This window comes from Vulpes vulpes, chromosome 9 (assembly GCF_048418805.1).
Source record: "Vulpes vulpes isolate BD-2025 chromosome 9, VulVul3, whole genome shotgun sequence".
NCBI classification, from domain to species: Eukaryota; Metazoa; Chordata; class Mammalia; order Carnivora; family Canidae; genus Vulpes; species Vulpes vulpes.
Genome location: NC_132788.1, coordinates 45263603 through 45277695, shown reverse-complemented (window position 1 = coordinate 45277695; position 14093 = coordinate 45263603). Strand labels below are relative to the sequence as shown.

The 14093-nt window shown below is 44.6% G+C and overlaps 1 long non-coding RNA gene across 1 annotated transcript; it reads right to left on the bottom strand.

Annotated features, from left to right (window-relative positions):
• Window positions 1–1141: 1141 nt before the first annotated feature.
• Window positions 1142–10515, bottom strand: LOC140593882 (uncharacterized). Its single transcript, XR_011994239.1, has 3 exons — window positions 10412–10515; window positions 6385–6606; window positions 1142–5262 (listed from the first exon to the last, which is right to left on the bottom strand). It is a non-coding gene; the product is annotated as an uncharacterized lncRNA (long non-coding RNA).
• Window positions 10516–14093: the final 3578 nt, after the last annotated feature.

The following is a 14093-nucleotide window of genomic DNA, read 5'->3' as shown; positions in this document are numbered from 1 at the left end:
CCTAAGCCAAAACCAAAAATCAGACATTCAACTGACTGAGCCACCCAGGTGTCCCGAAATATTGCATCATTTTAAAATCTGAGGTCTATTTGATAAGTTGCCAGGAAAAGCTTATTATGATATATTTCACCATAGTTATGGGTATCTCCTTGTAATTCTGTCAATTTTTGCTTTCTATATTTTGAGGCCATGTTATTAAATGCTGGTGTAAATGGTACCTTCTGACACCATCTTTTTGTACCAACTTCAGAATTTTTACATCTTCCCACTGAACAGTTCCTTTAGCATTATGTTGTGACACATTTGTTATTAACCATGAGGTTTTTGCCATTAGCTTGGTTTCATCTTTTATATGGCCATATATTGTTTTCTCTATTGTTATATTTGCTTGACACCTAGTTCTCATCTCTTTATTTTTGTTCCATGTAATCTATGCTTTTTAATTCATGTACGGGAATTCAGATCATATATATTTGATTTATTTCTATCACCTTATTTTATATTTTCTATATGCCCTGCTCTTTCATGGCTTATTTCTTCTTCTTTTCTGCCTTCTATTTGATTAATTATATTTTCTTTATATTATTTTTCTTTCTACCAGTTTGAAGTATAAACATTCTATTTATGTTCTTACAGTATTAAATCTCAAATTTTTAATACTTGACCCGACAAAGTTCAAAATAACCAACTTCTCCCCAAAATATGAATGAATACCTTAATACTTTAATTACTATATTCTCATCTTCCATGCTGATACTACTGTGGGTTTTTTTAAGCATCTGAATTGGTCACTATTATCCATCAATTCTTATTAATTACTTTTTAAAGATTTTATTTATTCAGAGAGAGAAAGAGAGAGGCAGAGTCACAGGCAGAGGGAGAAGCAGGCTCCATGCAGGGAGCCCAATGTGGGACTCGATACCGGGTCTCCAGGATCACACCCCAGGCTGCAGGCGGCGCTGAACCACTGCGCTACTGAGGCTGCCCAATTAATACTTTTTAAAACTTACCTACATGTTACCATGTTCTGTGCTTACTATTACTTCATGATTTCACTGCTTTCTTCCTGGTTGCATTGCCTTCTTCTTGAAGTACATCCTTTTGCATTTCATTCTCTAAAAGTAGTAAATCCTCCAACTTGTTTTTTTTTTAAGATTTTATTTACTTATTCATGAGAGACACAGAGAGAAAGGCAGAGACATAGGCAGAGGGAGAAACAGGCTCCCTGCAAGGAGCCTAATGTGGAACTCGATTCCGGGACTCCAGGATCACACCCTGAGCCGAAGGCAGACGCTCAACCACTGAGTCATCCAGGCGGCCCAATCCTCAAACTTTTGAACTTAAAAATGTCCCTATTTCACCTTCATGCTTAGATGAGAATTTAATTAGAAAGAGTATTCTAGGTTGATACTCTCAGTATTTGAAGATATAATTCCATTATCTTCTGATGTGTATTGTTGTGAAGTCTATGAGAATTCTAATTTTTATTTCTTTTAGGTATTATATCTTTTTTCCTCTGGCTTCTTTGAACATCTTTTCTTGTCTTTAAAATCCTGAATCTTCAAAAAGATCTGTCCCAAAGTGGCATTATTTGTATTTTCCTTTAGGAATGATTGTGCTTCTTAAAACTGAGGATTCATAACTTTTGTCATTTCAAGGAACTTCACAGTCATCAGCTCTTCTAATATTGCTTATTCTTTTACTCTATTTCTACTGTGACAGGAGTAGGGGCAGAGGCAGAAGCAGACTCCCCACTGAGCGGGGAGCCTGGCCTGGGGCTCAATCCCAGGACCTTAGGATAATGACATGAGCTGAAGGCAGATGCTTAACCAATTGAGCCACCCAGGTGCCCCTCCTGTAACAACTCTTGATTGATATAGTTTGTATGTTCTCATTCTATCTACCAAGTTTCTTAACATCACTTACATATCTTTCTCTTTATCTCTCACTGTGCTGTATTCTTGGAAAGCTCTTCAGGTATATTTTCCACTTGACTGTTCCTCTATACAGTGGTGTCTACTCTATTGTTTAAAACACTCACTAAATTTTTCCAGTGATTTTTTTTTTTCTAAAAGTTCTATGTGAGTCTTTCAAATCTGTCAATTATGTTCTCCTATGGTCTTGTTTTTATGACTTTAAATCCTTCCTTTTGCATTTAATCACTTAAATGTATTCATTCTATATTATCCTTAAGATATTGTCATTCAATTATCTAAGGTTTTTAAGGGTCCAACCTGATTTTTGTTGTCTCTGCTGTACAAACTTTTACATCTGTGTGGGAGTACATCTCCCCTTCAGAACACTTTTACATGCATTCCTCCAAAGAGACCTAGCTGTATTCCCTAATCTGGGAACAATTTTTATGAAAAATGTTTGGTTTGGCTGCTGCTTGACCATATGGGTAGTATAAATTTACTGCCCAAAACTCAGATAAAGCACAGCCCTGCAATTATGAATTTGGAGAAAGCGGGGGGGGGGGGGGGGGTGTCTCTTTTTTTCAACCAAAGACAAGCTTTCTGCTATCTTTCTATGCCAGTGCATAAGTTTTCCCAGTCCCCTTTCACTGGGGGTAGAGCCACTTGAGCATGTGGATGGAGGAGGGATTTGGTTCAGTTCCAATTCTGTCCTTTTCATCCCCTATGGTAGCATGTCTTGTTGCCATGTGGGCATTAAAATCCAAGTTCTGGGGTGACAGGGGCTGACCGCCTGTTCTGTGCTCTCCCCTAACCCAAGGACTACAGAGGAGCTTATCGTTCTTGTTTTCAGTTCCTTCTATTCCTAGAACCAGAGGATGTCCTTTCTTTTTCTCACAGCTACTCAGTCACTGAGAAGAATCTTTACTACAATTTGTCCAGAATTTCTGGGTACTTGCCGAAGGATTGGAGATTAGCCTGTTTTACATATTTCTAGAAACCAGTGTGGTTATTAAATCAAGCTTGTTCCCCGCTTCCACTTCATCTGGTTCCTTAGTTCCCAGGTTTAACAGTTTGGCTTTTGCTCCCATCTCTCTGGAGCATTCTGTTCTAATAACAACAAACTGTGCACAGCAAGCTGATCCCTCTACCTGAAATGCCCCTGTACCCCGCCCTAATCTGTTTACTTAACTCTTAAGCTATCCATTAACCTGCAGGGCCTGTTTCATCTTCTCTGAGAAGACTTTCCTTTGAACCTCTATAGTCCCACAGATCTGGGTGCTTATTTCTGTCTCACTATATTATAATAAACATACATGTTAGCATCTCCCTCACCAGTTAAGATCCTTGAGGTCTGGGATTGTGATTCACTCATTGTATCCCCAGCCCCTAGCATAGCATCTGACACATAGCAGGGATTAATATATTAGTTAACTGAATACATGAACACAGACAAGTTCCATAATTATCGCCTTTAAAAGATTTAACAATTCCTCCTCCCAAAACCCAGAAAGTTCCAGTTTTCTGGAAAACATTTTTGCAAGACTATCATTTGAGGAAGAAAAGAAAAGTAGGCAGAGCTCAGAACAATGTACACCAGGGCTAAATGGTACACTGTGGTCCCTCTCTTCAGAGGGGTCAGCCTGAGATAAGAAAGATGTGAAATTCAATTATACCGAATGTTCACATCCTTCCAATGACTTGCCATAAAATGTAGTACAAAGGCTCAACCTGTCATTCAAGGTCATTGAAGATCTGACACCCGGTCTGCCTTTCCTGTGTTATTTTCTGCCCTACAAAACTTCACTCATTTCCCTAAATGATTATGAATTTCTTATTATCATATTATCACCCCTTGATCCAAGCCCCCTAGTCATGCTATGTCCGAGGGCTCAAAAAGAGATGAGTTTGTTTCAGGTACTCTGCTTTTTTTTTTTTTTTACTACTGGCTTCATTTATGCCTTTTAGGTAGATACCAAAGGAAATAGAATGGATGTGATCGTGTTACTCTTGGCTGTAATAAAGTCCTCTGCTCCTTTGCCTGCATTACCATGAACTTTATATAAGAGCTGGCTCACAGTCTGTGAGCAGCCCTCCCACAGTTCAGCTCCAAGGGAGGGGAAAGAGGCTGATATTTTAGGTCTAACACGACTCCGAAATGGCAGTCATCTCTGCCTCTCCCCGCCACCCCTGAAGACAAGGGCACTGGTATGTTCTGCAATCCGTGGTCCCTTAGAGGTACTCTGTTCCTGAGATGTCACTTTTCCCAGTGAAATCTGCTATCTTGTTGAAAAGGATTTCAACGAACTGATTACTTCAGAATAAGTATGTAATTATTTTTGTGGTCAACTGAGACAACATCACATGGGAAATAAGAACAGATGTTGCCCAAAAAAGAATTCAGCTTGGCAGATGCAGAAACATGGTGGGGAGAGAACATCCTCTGACTGCCTGGCTGAGTAATTGCAAACAGCTGCTGGTCTGCATAAGGCTCCGACTAAGAAAATGTCTCAGCAGGAAGGAACACTGTGCTCCACTGGCCCCACCTCCCCCTCGCGTGGATCAAGAAACAGGCCATAGAAAAAGTACAGTCAGAAACCTCATCTGCTTCTTTCACCCAAAGATTTCTTTTTCTGGAAAATGCAGAAAACCCCCAAAATTGTTTTCTTCGGATTTTCTTATACAAAGAGTAGAAGTCCTAATGAAGCGTTGTCAAATATTTTTAGGCTGTTGAGAAGCCAGTGAACTCCACGGAGTGACTGACATTCCAGAGCAGCTTCTGTCCTCAGTGTAGTCTCTGCTCACATGCGGCCGTGTGACTGCAGAGCACTAAGCTCTGAGCAAGCCCGCCTGGGCTCTCTTATTAGCCTCCCTGTGAAAGGAAAGCCATCATTTGATGGATCCTACCCTGCCCCAGCTCTAATGGAACATGTCTCCATGCTGGGAACATTTATGAATTTCATCCTCATTCAGAAAATATTCTGAATATCTTTTCTACTCTCTATTTATAGTTCATGGCAATCTCCAAATACCAATAGTATCCTGAGTTTATTTCGGGCCCCTGGTGCATTCCAAAAGAGTTCTGCTCCTCTTGGCCTCCCCTGACTTCACGCTCAGAGGAGGGAGCAGGCTTGGGTGACCATCTTCTGCAAGAACTTGCCTCCCCGCCTCCTGTGCCTCTTGCTTTTGCTGCTGTTTCTCTCCCTCCACGAAACCTTCCTCCTGGTTCCAGATACTGTTACTTTACCCTTCTTCTGGTCTCCTGGAGCACTTTAGGAAACTTCCATCACAGCACAGCATTCCGTGTGTTCCAAGATTTGGTGTCCTCACTCCGCTCCCCAGCCAGACTCTGAAATCCAGGTGGGAAGGACTGAGTCAGTGGCACCTTTAAACCTCACGGAGGCTAGCACATCACCCGCGCATTCAACCTGTTCAGTCATGAGGTCTGACCATGAAGGTATAGATGAACCCATGAGTCACTGTCTCTCCCTCTCTGTTTCTCCTGAGTCCCAGGCTGCCTCCCTATCCCCATACCTTCCCCCCTTAAACTCTGAAAACAGGAGCTTAATGAGCGCCGTGCTCCTATGAGGTAATCCAAGCCCTCGTTCCTACTCATTCCCTGTCCAACCTTGGCCGTGACCCTGACCCACAGGAGATTTTAGAAATTATACGCACAGACAATTAACAATACTCTATTATGTGCTTGATATTTACTAAGCGAGTAGATCTTAATTGCTCTCACCAAAAAAAGAAAAAAAAAGGTAACTGTGAGGTGATGGATGTGTCTGTTTGATTGCGGTACACATGTCACAAGTATGTGAATATCAAAACGTCACATGGCATCTTAAAGATATACGACGTTTATTTGTCAATTATGTCTCAATAAAACTCAAAAAAGGAATTATTTGTTCAGGTGATGAGAAAAACTATTCTCCTCAGGCCCTATTCTGTTCTGAGTTTCTTAAAGATATGACACTTAAAGATATGACTCTGGACTCTTCAGAAAGCTCTTTGAAATTCAAATCTAGGGTCTCTGGAAGGTTCTTTAGAAAGCAAACTCTGTGGTGAGTGGGCTCTCACTGCAGAGGACAGCAACTGCTTTGCATGAGGGTTAACTCAAGGAAAACTAAAATACTTAAGGGCTGTATTTTTCTCTCCCTTGGTGCAAAGTGCATATTTCCAGGACTTAGATTTATCGGTTTTATTGATCAGAAGAGTGTCCAGGGAGGAATCGCTACTGTTTTTCTGCTCCACCTACCTACAAATGTTAATATCTGGACTGATTTGAAGAATAACACTATAGACGTAGCTTTTCCACTTTCCTGTCAGTTCCTCCTGAACCCGGAGAGCAGGCAGCTCAGGCCAGGCTTGGGGTGCTCAGCCCTGCACAGATGCTGTCCCAGCCCAGCCAACCTCCAGGGGCATCTGAAAACCCACCTCCCTGCGCCCCCCCGTTCCACCGCTAACTTACTCTTTAGATCCTCGTAGTTAGAGGCTCCAGGATTCTGCTCACAGCAAAATCCTGAAGTCATGTGGCAGTTTTTAAAGATCACAGTGAATTAGGACCTCGTTGTTGAAGAGATGCTCACAGATGGGAAGAGAAGCTGGTACAGCCATTTCGATTGTGTTCTAAGCTTGCCAGGGTGTGTGCCTCCTTCGTCAGCATCCTCTCATCCTCTGTTGCTGTTGGGCACTGCTAAGAGACAGACAGACAGAGCTGGTGGGGCGGCAGGTGGGAGGTGGAGAGGGGGAGGAAACATGATAGATCTTTGCTCTACTTTTGGTTTGCAAAGAAAGAGGCCACTTTTGTGGTGCTTAACCTGACCATTAGTATTAGTGATAATAAAGTTGTAAACATCCCAAAGGACCAACTCAGTGTTCATTTCCCCCTCATCTGTCCTCTCCCTTTCTCTCTCTCTCTCTCTCTCTCTCTCTCTCTCTCTCACACACACACACACACACACACACACACACACACGGACTAATCTCTTAACTGGAAGAGAGTTATGACAAGGGATCTTCCCAAGGTCTCTGCTCTTATTTATATTTCCAGAAACTCTTTTTAAAGGAGGTATAAGAGGCACTGTTGAGAAGCAAATCATTTGTCAAGGGAGCCCTCTAAGTTAGGCAATGATTACACCGTGCACACATTGCCTAAGGACACATCCCGTGCTGCTGCCCCGGGGCGGAGAGCTCCGGAATTGAGAAAGGCTTGGTGGGGAAGAGAAGAGGGAGAGGGGAAAGAAGGAAGAAGGTTGTTCCCTTACTAGAATGAACAGTCTTTAGTTAAAGCTTCATCTGGCTACGAGTTGGGATTGTGGGTTCCTGAGTGCTTTTTGCTTAGTGCCTGCTATTCCTCTCTGAGTACTACTTGGCAGTGCTAAGTACCACGCTGATCCTTGACCACTGCCCTCACCTAATAGTCACACTCTTATTTGTGTGATAAAATGTGCAGAAAATGCAACCATTAAAAATGATCAAAATTTTAAGAAAAATAAATACAGCCATATAATCTGACATTCTTCTGTTTCCCTGCCTGTTCCATTATTTAGGATTATTTAGAGGGCTTTAATTTTTTTTCTTTTTTAAGAAAAATTTAAATTTTAAATTTTAAAATTTAAGAAAAATTTTATTTTTATTTATTTGAGAGAGAGAGTGAGAGAGCATAAGTAAGGGGAGGTAAAAGCAGACTCCCGTTGAGCAGGGAGCCCAATGCAGGGCTCGATCTCAGCATCCTGGGACCATGACTTGAGCCAAAGGCAGATGCTTGAACGACTGAACCACCCAGGTGACCCTAGAAGGCTTTGACTTCTGCTCCTGCCTCCAGCCCTGCTCCCAGAGACCTCGTTGAGCTCCAGTTTGCCCATAAACAGCCAGAAGCACAGAAGAAAGCAGGGCTGACCTCGCCCCATCCTGGGGTCAGAAGTTAACAGGTATCTCCTGCTCCCCAGGGATGCCTGTGAGGCCAGGGAAGTAAGCTGAAAGCCCCTGCCCCTCTTCCCTTCCTTGCAGTTTTTAGCCCTCAGAGCCCCCCGTCTGTGGTAAGTGCTCAATAATTATTTCCATCAAGCTGCTGGTAGAAGAGCAGACCTCTTGCTCCATACACGGTCGGGTCCAAAAGATTCTTGAGAGAGAAGATGAATCAAGTTGTTTCCATAGCCTTTCATTAGCCACAGATATGACTAATTAGTTCATGAGTCAGACCCAGGCAAAGGTGACAGCACTTGCATTTGGATCTGAAATGTTCTCACAAATGAGGGGACAAGGATGTGGTCTGCCCACTCTGATGCCATGGCACATAAACCCCCGAGCTGTGAGCCTCCTGTCACTGCGTCAAAGTCACAGACGATCTGAATTCTATCCAGCAAAAGGCTGCAAGGATACTATGAATCAATAGTTCAACAAAGGAATTACAAAAAGAGTCCGGTTGCCAATAAAATCGCATCCTGAAACTCAAAGTGACAAAGGAGAATGGGAGGAATTAGCAGGTGTGTTGGTCAACAAGCAGTTATGTGAACTGGAATAACCCTGCTACACCAGGTCTGATGGGAGCTTGGGAGGAGGGGAGGCATCATCTAAATGTAGATGAGGGTGAAGTGATCAGAAAAAAGAATATAACTGTAGATAGATATTGCATAGAGAGTACAGCTATAGCTAGATATAGTGTAGATATAGGTAGATACAGTGTCGATACAGGTATCTATACTGATACATAAGACATGCAAGGCAGGGCCTGGAGATTAGTCACACTGAAAATAAAAACCGGATAAAATAAATAAGTAAAATAAAATAAGAACAGGAATATAAGCAACCTACAAAACAGAGGAAAGGAAAATCAAGGGGATAATTTCACCAAAGCCAAAATCGTCACTTTCTTCAAAAGCTAAGAGAAATGTGAATCTCCTCCAGGAAGCCCTCATCCCTTGACCGGTCACTACTTGATCCTCCACTGGCTATTCGCTCAGAAGAGACTGTGAGTCTATCGTGCACAAAGGCTACCAGGTCAAGCAGATCTAACATTCTCCAAGAAGCTTCCAGGTTGGGGAGTTAAGGCAAATGCACAAATAACTTTTTTGTAAGATCCTAAGCAACAGAGGCACTAGAGTGGTCCAAAGGAGAGGCAAGAACCCTAGAACCTCAAGGTGGGAGAGGCTGCTCCCCCTGGGAAACTGGACTCCGGTAGGTATCAGGCCAGTCTGTGTCTGCTGGGTCTCGTAAGGCACTTCTTCAGGTTTGGGGCCCAGAACATTTGGTGCACCTCTGATTTGTCTCCCATGCTGGGTCCTGTTGCTGAGCGAAAGCAGGTGTCCCGTTTGCATGGGGACCCAAATGGTGCCCTGCATTGGCCGGTTCTCTGGAACTGTCTACCGAAAACCAAATTTTCCCCCATGTCATCGAACTAGCAGAAACACGAGGCATGGCAGGTTGCCTGAGAATAACGGCGATATTTGCAATATGTTTTCACGATTTTCCCATCGATTAGTTCTTAGCAGACAAAGGCCTTTATGGAAGCAATGATTTCTTTCCCTTAGCAGGCTAAATGATGCTTTTGGTGAATCATTTCTTTATTTCAGTTTCAGATTGCATCTCACAGAATCACCTGAGGGGCAAATCTCTCCAAATGAAACCATTAATAAGAACTGATAAAACCGTGGCAGCTTTGCACAACTACCCCTGAAGGTCAACCACATCACAAGCAGGGGCTCTAAGTCCATTTGTAAATCTGCCACGGAAATTCTGCCCCCCGCACCCCGCACTTCCCACCTGTCTCTGGCTGGCCCCCAGAGTGCCACTAGGGCCTCAAGTCTCCGAGTGTGGCCCCTGGACCAGCGGATCAGCACCACCTGAGGCTTACTAAAGATGCAGACCCTCAGGTCCCACCCCAGACATGGAGCATCAGAATCTGCATTTTAAGGAGCACGGGGGGGGGGGGGTGCCGCCGCCCGCCCCAGATGACTTGATTGCACCTTGAGAAGCACTCCTCTAAGCTGAGACTTTGTCCTGAGGAAATGATGAGAGGCACACAGAGCTGGAGGCCCCGCGCTCACTGCCGCAGCGCTTACGGAGACTGACCCTGGGAGCAAACCGAGCTTCCACGGCGGCCCTTCCCCGGCGCCTGCTGTGCGACACCGACACCGTGGAAAGAGGAGTGACAATACTGGGAAGCCCGAGGGGGGCTTGTGATGGGACGGAGCATCACGCAGCCGCCGTAGACGTGCCCTCTGCAGCCGCAGACACAGGCCTGCTCCTGGAGCCTGGCCCCGGCCCTCGGGGTTGGCTCGCCCACTGGGAGTCCCTCCAGCCAAACAGTTGGCGAAGCCCGCTAAACTGGGGACATGTCCCTTTGCTACACGAGTAAGCAAACACGGAAGCGTGTGGGCCGCTGGGGCCCTCGGAACTGCGGGCGAAGGGGTGGAGGTCCCCGCCCAGGACTTGGCTGCGCCCCCTCCAGCGCCGCGGCCGCCTCCTCTCGCCGCGCTCAGCCTCAGCGGACGTACGTGTCCGTAGCCGGGTTGTTTTTGTTTTTGTTTTTTTTCTTAAAAGCGAGACAGCTCACTTAAGCAAACATAACTTTATTCGGCTACAGCCGTGAGAAGGCAATAAACTCTGCAGGGCTGGGCCCCGCCCCCGCGGGTCCTCCCGACCGCCGCCCGTCCCGTCACCACCGCTCCGCCTCCTCTCACCCACGCACAGCACGGCCAGGCAAGCAACACTTCTTGTGAACTGTCAGCGACCGCCTTGAGGAAAACCCCCGACGGCACAGGCCCCAGCCCCTGTCTGCATCACAGCCACCCCAGCCCAGCTGGCTGCATCCGCAGCGCTCGCACCGCTTCTCCTCTCAGGGAAGATCGCTGCTGGAAATCCAAGTCCAGCTGAATTTCTTTTTGTTGGGTCTTAATCTAATCCTCTCCCTGGATCACTCAACTCTGTCTGGCCTGCGGCAGCCCTCCCAGCCCCTTGATTCTCTCTCCACAGTCTCTTCCATCCTTATTCGCATCCCGCTCATTGCTTAAATCAACAACCAAGCCCCATATTGTGTTGGATGTGATGTCCTCAGGTGAGCCAAGGGATTCACTTCTTATCTGGGAAGAAAGAGACGTGGACAAAGCCAAACTGCCTAAGTGCCCATGATGTCACCAGTGTTGCTAAGTCACATTTATTTTTTAGTATTTAAATAAAAATCACCTTGGTCCCCTCCCTTCTCCAAACTTCTGTTTTGATGAGTACTCTTCTTTGGCTCTGGATTTCAGCACCTGCTGAATTCTTTCCCACTGCTCCGCCTGGTCCTGTCACCTCTATGAGCTGGCCTTTGTCTGCATCCTGTGCCTCACTCTGGGCACCACCTTGCCTCTGTCAGTCCCCAGAGTCCCTCTACCTGGTTTCCCATCTGTGTCTGGCAGAAAAAGTTGATTCTCCCACTTTATCACCAGGAGTCCTTTCCCTGCCTTTATCTCTCTACAGATCTTTCCTTATAAATCTGAAAGCTCATTCAGCTGACTGCTAACCAAGAGCCATCCAGGAGAGGACTCCAGGTTTTGGCAGCACAATTTACAGTCTTTTAATAGGATCAGATTCTCAGGCAGCTCCCTTCCCTATTAGCTTCTCTAAGATATTACAGTTGTATTTCATACTGTATATGTACAACTATATTAAGCAAGAAGAAAAATCTCAAATCAATAACCTGAGCTTCCACCTTAAAAACTGGAAAAAAAGACCACACAAAACCAAAAGCAAGCAAAAGGAAAGAAATAATAAAAATCAGAGCAGAAATCAGTGAACTAGAGAATAGAAAAATAATAAACAAAATCAATGGAACCAAAACTGGTTGTTTGGAAATATCAACAAATCTTTAAACAAGATTTCTGACCAAGAAAATATTGTGAGTCTGAAGTACAAAAAGGGGTATTACTGCTGACCTTATAGAAATAAAGAAAGAATATAAAAGAATACTATGAACAGTTGTGTGCCAGTAAGTTAGATAACTTAGATGGAATGAACAAATTCCTAGAAAGACACAAGCTACTGAAATTGATAAAAAACAATAGAGTGATGCCTGAATGGCTCAGTGGTTGAGCGTCTGCCTTTGGCTCAGGTCGTGATCCCCGGGTCCTCAGGGAGCTTGCTTCTCCCTTTGCCTGTGTCTCTGCCTCTCTGTATGTGTCTGTCATGAACAAATAAATAAATAAAATCATAAAAAAATAATAGAAATTCTAAGTAGACCTATAATAAGTGAAGAGGTTGAATTAGTAATCAATAAACTACCTACAACAGGCCTCGATGGCATCACCATTGAATTCCACCAAACATTTGAAGAATTTATACCAATTTTTTATAACTCTTCCAGAAAATAGAAGGGGAGAGAATACTTCCAAACTCACATATGTAGTCAGAATTACCTTCATACCAAAACCAAAGACAGCACAAGAAAACTGTATAGACTAATATCTCTTATGAATATGGACACAAAATCCTCAATGAAATATCAGCAAACCAAATCTAGCAGCATATAAATTTATTTATACACCATTAACCAGGTGGGATTTGTGCCAGGAATGAAGATTGATTTAATATCTTATTTTTATTTTTATTTTTTTAAAGATTTTTATTTATTTATTCATGAGAGACACAGGCAGATGGAGAAGCAGGCTCCATGCAGGGAGCCCGACATGGGACTTGATCCCGGGACTCCAGGATCAGGCCCTGGGCTGAAGGCAGCACTAAACCACTGAGCCATCTGGGCTGCCCCTGATTTAATATCTTAAAAAATAAATTAAGATAATAGACCATATTAATAGAATAAAAAACAAATGCTATATGATCACCTCAATAAATGCTTTTGACAAAATCCAACATACTTTCATGATAAAAATAGGCAACCCATTAGGAATAGGAAGAATTAAGAACTTCCTCAACCCAATTAAAAAGCGTCTACAAAAACCTTACAGCTAGCATTGTGTTTAATGGTGAAAGACTGGGTAATTTCCACCCAAGATCAAGAAGAAGACATAGACATTCATTTTTGTCTTTCATCACTTCTATTCAACATTATATGGGTGATTCTGGCCAGGGAAATTAGGCAAGAAAGAAAAAAAAAAGAAGGTCCAGATTGGAAAGGAAAAATAAAAGCACTTACTGAGTAGTTACTTAGGGCTCCAAGAAGGAGTAAAAAGGTGATAGCTAAGATGTACAGGTTTCTTTCTGAAGTTTGCACGTATCTGTGAATAGGCTAAACATCATTGTATTGTGCACATCAAATGGGTAGATTGTATGGTATGTGAATTCTATCTCAATAAAGCTATTCCAAAAAAATGACCAGAGAAATAAGAACTAGAAGAGAGGATAAAAGTGGAAAATTCAGAGAAGGTAATCAACATTACTTGCCAGAGTCAAAGTCAAGAACAAAAGAGGCAGAGGAGTAAGGTCCCCAAGTCACCTGTCCCCAACTTACCTAGATAACTTTCAAATCATCCTGAAAACCTATGGATTCGACCTGAGATTTAAAGAGAGAACAGCTGGAACGCTACAGAGAGAAGAGTTTGCCCTCTAACAAGGTAGGAAGGCAGAAAAAATTAAATAAAAAAGAATCCAGTGGGGGAGGGGCCCCTGCGAGGAGCTGAGCTAAGACCTTGCGGCAAGAGCTTCCAGGACAGGAGAGCCCAGGCCCGGAGCAGCAGGAGCTTTAAAAGTCTTCCCAGATGGAAAGGCGCTCGCAGGGAACTCGGGCAGGATCCCAGGAGGGGGGCAGTGGATCCTCCAATCTCCCAGGGTCACAAACAGAGGGTCACCACACCCCGTGGGCGGAGCACGGTGAAAGGCTGGAGCGCGGCCCACGGGGGCCTTGGGAGCAGCTCGGGAGGCGGCTCCCGCGGAGGGGGCTGCGCGGCCCCGGGAGCGCGATTCCAGGGGCGCAGGCTCCGGAGCCCAGGGCGCCGGGGGACACAGCCCAGGATCCTGCGCTCCCTCGGGACAGGCGGAGGTGGGGAGGACACAGGACAGCAAGGACGCTCCTGCCACCGGGCGCCCCGAGCTGTGCAGGTCAGCCAGGTCAGCGCCCCCCCTCCCCCATCCCCAGGAGCATCCAGGCCAGTGCGGACTGGGAGCTGCGGTAGTTACTGCGGGAGCTGACTCTAGGGCTGGAGAGCTGGCTGCCGCCAGTGATGTTGTTCCTCCTGGTGTCAC